We start from the raw sequence: 5,187 nt of genomic DNA on the forward strand, positions 1-5,187 counted from the left end.
CATTCAACACACCATTTGATGAGAAATAGGATTTTAAATGAATAACTTCAAGCTATCAAATTTTGTTGATCCACCCTTGACTGTCAAATGAGGTTTTTTTGAGTGTGAAGTAATAGGCCACCACATAATCTAGCACAAACTGATGTTCAGCAGTGACAATATTGCTGGTAGTTCTGATTGCGAGTTCTAAGTAAACCTGAAGAACAAACAAAATTTATCATGTTTTATCATCCTTACTGACAGTTATTCCACCATCTTAAATTGCTCAAAAATAAAACAAAGTATGCCAAGACTGAAGGCTCCAGATAACTTAAATTTATATACAAATGCATAGATCTTTGGCCTCTTCTTCAATCCAACAATAACTGGTTTGTATGTCCCACACTAATCTATCCAGGGTAACCACTTCTGGGCATTAATCTCAGGACAACATAAATCACCAAGGTGCTTCAGACACATACCTAAAAGTGCTAAGGCTGTTATCTCAAGATTTTCATTTAAACTGTGGGGCGGTTGGGGTATGAGCTGTTTCTTATTGGTGTATTGAGACTTCAGACCATGCAATAGTATCCATAAAATTTGTGCAACATCTATGTCATAAAGGCAGCATTCAAATTGACAGTGACGTAAACCCATTTTGAAGTTTGCAAAGCAGGAATCTTATCGTGTAGTCCCTGACAACAACCCAGATGAGACCAGAATAATAATAAGCTGACTGCTGGCTATTAAGGATAGCATTACCAATAACCATTGCAAGAACACACCCCATCCTTGAAATGATGGAAGCGATTTGCATCTCTCACAACAATTTCTCTCCCAACTATCTTGGAAATGAACTTAGTTGCATCATGGCAGTCTCCGCATACACGAAGGTTCTTGACAATTTGGATAGGTGATCCAGAAGGTGTGCTGATTAAGCCAAAAGCAATGGCTAGTTTCTCACTGTGGTGAGAAAGAAGTTGTTCCTTTTGCTCCTCTTCAATATCGTGCAGTACAAATGTTTTGTCAGGCACATATCCTGCCTCTTTCATTTGCCCAGCTAATTGCTCCAATTTAGAATAAATTTCTGTTGTTTGTGAGTGAGATCTGTCTTTAGCAACGAATGTATGTACCTTGTTGTTGACTTCAATCCAGGTGTATCCTGTTGCCTTCTTCACTCCCCTATCTTCCATCAGTTTTCTCACCTTTTCTCTATCATCCCACATGCCAGCTGCACTATAGATGTTTGATAGCAGCACATAGGCTGCAGAGTCATGTGGTTCTAATTCAATAATACATTCTGCTGCATGCCTTCCTACCTCCATATTACCATAGACTCTACAGGCACCAAGCAGTGTTCGCCACACCGTGGCATCAGCTTTAACTGGCATTTTACTGATAAAATCTTGTGCTTCATCTAGGCGACCAGCTCGGCAAATAAGATCTACAATGCAAGCATAATGATCTGCTGTTGGTGTTATCTGATGCTGTTCAATCATTGAATTAAAAAACTTGTAGCCTTCATCCACAAAACCCACATGGCTGCATGCTGAGAGCACACCTACAAAGGTGATATGATCTGGCTTTATTCCCTCATTTTGCATTTGATCAAATATCCTAAGGGCTTCCACACCCTGTCCATGTTGGGCATATCCTATTACCATTGAATTCCAGCATACAACATCTCGTTCATGCATCTTCTCAAATACCTTGTTTGCAGCTTCAATATTTCCACATTTTGAATACATGGTGACAAGGGAACTTGCCACACAGACGAGAGACTGATATCCAGTCTTAATGGTGTATGCATGAATCTGCTTGCCACTTTCTATAGCTGCTGCTTGTATGGCACATGCTCCAAGGGCGCTAGCAAAGGTAAATTCATTTATCATTAAGCTTGCTTGATGCATCTTACAAAAAAGATTTAAAGCTTCCTCGCCATACCCATTCCAGGCGTATCCTGAAACCATAGCTGTCCATGAGACAAAGTCTGGCTCATGGAGTTTGTTGAATATTTTAGATGCGCAGCTTATGTTTTCACTTTTGGCATACATTGTTACAAGAGCACTTCCCATGGAATCATATGCCTCAAAGCCAGTTTTGGTTATGTGTGCATGGATCTGTTTTCCTTCTTCCAAGGCCTTTAGGCTAGAACATGCACCAAGGATAGCGGACAAAGTGAATTCATTGAACCTTATATTTTCACGTTGCATCTGGCAGAATAGATTCAGAGCTTCCTCACTTAGAGCATTTTGTACATATCCTGAAATCATTGCAGTCCATGACACCACGTTTCGCTCTGCAATTCTGTGAAACAATTTCCCTGCATCTTCCATGAGCCTACACTTGCTATACATATCAATAAGAGCTGTTCCCACGCATAAATCTACCTCAAATCCAGTTTTTATAGCGTATGCATGAAATTGTGTACTACATTCAAGTTCTCCTAGGCTGGCACACCCCTTGAGAACACTGGATAGCGATGACTCGTTAGCCTTCAAACCTGTCTGTTGCATCTTGCAGAATATTCTGAGCGCCTGTACACCATAACCATTCTGAGCATATCCTGCATTCATCGCATTCCACGATACTAAATCTCGTTCTCGCATTTTCTCAAACACTTTGTATGCATCAACCACATACTTGCATTTGGCGTACATGGTAACAAGAGCGTTGCCCACAAACAGAGTTGAATCCAAACCAATCTTAGCAACAAGGGCATGGACCTGCTCACCTTTTCTTAATGCCGCTTGACTTGTAACAGCAGCAAGAGCGCTGCTGAATGTATACTCATTGGGTTCCACAACAGACCATCGCATTTGGCAGAAAAGATTCAATGCCTCCCCTGCATTACCATTCTGTGCGTAACCTGCAATCATTGAAGTCCATAAGATTACATCTCTTTCAGACATTTTATCAAACACATGGCGTGCTTCCAATCTACATTGGAATTTAGTATACATATCAACAAGAGCACTACTCACAGCGATATCCAAACCAAGTCCATATTTCATAACAAGGGCATGGACCTTTTTCCCTTGTTTAAAATCCGCAATGCTTGCACACGCCTTGAGAACACTTGTAAGGATAGATCGATCGGGCCACTCCCGTGCCAGCATCATTCTGTAAAACATTCTCAAAGCCTCCCCATCGTAACCGTTTCGAGAATATCCCGCCAATATTGTACTCCATGTGAAAGAGTTTCTCTGAGACATTCCGTCAAACACTCGGCGCGCATAATCTAAATCGCCACATTTGAGGTACATGTTTGTTAAAAGGTTTCCTAGGAATGTGTTCGCTTCATGACAAGTCTGAATCATACAGGCATGAATTATTTTGCCCTCTGCGAAATTGCCGCGGAGAACAAGCTCCTCCAGAACAACTGCATATGTTTTAGAATCGGTATTGTTGATACCCAGTGCCGCCACATTTTCTTCCTTGGCATTTTCTGCAGCAAATTCAAAATTTAACTGCACGTTTACGCGGGGTCCAAATCGGAAATTTCTCCAAGCAAGTGCTTGTAATGTACAATGCTTGAGTAGTTTCGTATTATTCATTCGAAATGGGCTGAAAAATACGATGATTTCTAGCAATGATATCACTGGTCTGCATTTGAATACTTCTGTCGAAAGATAAATGAATGTCCTAAAATGTTCAGTGGAATTTACTAGTACTTGTCTATAGGTGAAGTACTATTGATATTTTAATTAACAAGTTATTAAATGACCTCTAATCTACCAATTATAATTCATTTTATTTTATTTTTTCATATAAATATTATATTTTTTAAAGTTTTATAGATTTTTTTAACTTTTTCATTTTTACATATTAATTTTTTATGTTTTAGTTGGTTGAACGAATTGAGATAAGTTGGGAGATATTATTTTGTATAAAGTATAATTCTAAATCTTATTTATCGCCACTATTTTCTCCATCTTTATATTTGAATCTTTCTTTCAAAAATTACAAAATTAATAATCAATTAGATGTGTTGTATTAGAAGAACCAAATAGTTTTTAATAGAATTAACATTAAAGAATGTCATTTAATTTTTAAGATCTTTTAATGTTTATAATTTAAAAAATTTGAATCTTATTTTAAAAATATAATTAAAATTAATATCTACACTTCACAAATTAAGCTACCATTTTGAACTTGCTAATTTATATGGAGATCATTAGATCATTAACATATTACTTTTTAATATTGATGAAAATAATTTAATTCAAAATTATAATAATTTTTATTAAAAAAAATTTAAAAAATATATTTTTCTTATACATAAATTAAATTTAAATTATATTGTACTTTACTAAAGGCAAGTACTTAGCCACCCTTGTTTTGAGAGAAGATAGATGGTTTAAACTATACTCGTCCATCAATTTGAAACATGAACAAAACTAAGAAACTCTCAAGCAAGTCTGCAAACTTTATCGCTAAGCATTGCCTATGTAGAATGTTACAAGAGAAATACATTCATAAGTTTTTTTTAAATAATTTATACGCCACTTTATTAGTTTCTCCCGGAGGAAGGGTGCTAGGGGAGAGGACCTAGTAGTTGAGCACCCTAACTTTTCTCAAAATCCTGTGGAAATTTCAAATCACTCTCATTTTTTTATGGTAGCTTACTTGGCAAATCCCCTACTTACAACTAAGCTTTTAGAGCCACATCATCAAATATGATGCCACATTAGCATGCTTTTGGCCAAAGTGTCCAAAACAGCCCAAAAAAAAGTGAGACTAATCATAGTGCATTAGAGACCCCTGTACTTGTGCAGCTGATGTGACATCACACTATTGGTTGTTTTTTGGGAAAAGGAACACTTTTCATTCAATTATGGGTAGTCATCATTACCAAGAACAACTTTAAAGTTACAACTATTGGTACAATCTTGTCAAAAATGTTGGATATTAAATCAACAAGTGTAGGTGTTAAGTTAACAACTCCTATCACAACCATTGGAACGTGCTCAAGTACTGAGTCCTCTCCCCTATAGCATTAGTAGGATGCTATTTCTTTCTTTTTGTCTGCTAATCACTATGTTGAATTATTGCAGGTTTCTTTAGTTTCTTCATTTCTAATGTTTGTATGGGGCTCGACTTTTCTTTTCGTTGTTCCTCCAGATCAAGGATTGGGGCCTTGATTACACAACTTTGTAACCAGCTTCTCTGATGCCAAATTTGTTGAATTGTCACTATCAACGATCT

General features: G+C 37.1%; 1 pseudogene across 1 annotated transcript; it reads right to left on the bottom strand.

Annotated features, from left to right (window-relative positions):
* Nucleotides 1–306: 306 nt before the first annotated feature.
* On the bottom strand, nucleotides 307–3,640 carry LOC149532024 (pentatricopeptide repeat-containing protein At2g27610 pseudogene; annotated as a pseudogene). Its single transcript, XR_016358867.1, has one exon. The product of XR_016358867.1 is annotated as a pentatricopeptide repeat-containing protein At2g27610 pseudogene (transcript).
* Nucleotides 3,641–5,187: the final 1,547 nt, after the last annotated feature.

Source organism: Cupressus sempervirens, chromosome 11 (genome assembly GCF_028749045.1).
Source record: "Cupressus sempervirens isolate cs-2001-9-10 chromosome 11, ASM2874904v1, whole genome shotgun sequence".
Lineage (NCBI taxonomy): Eukaryota > Viridiplantae > Streptophyta > Pinopsida > Cupressales > Cupressaceae > Cupressus > Cupressus sempervirens.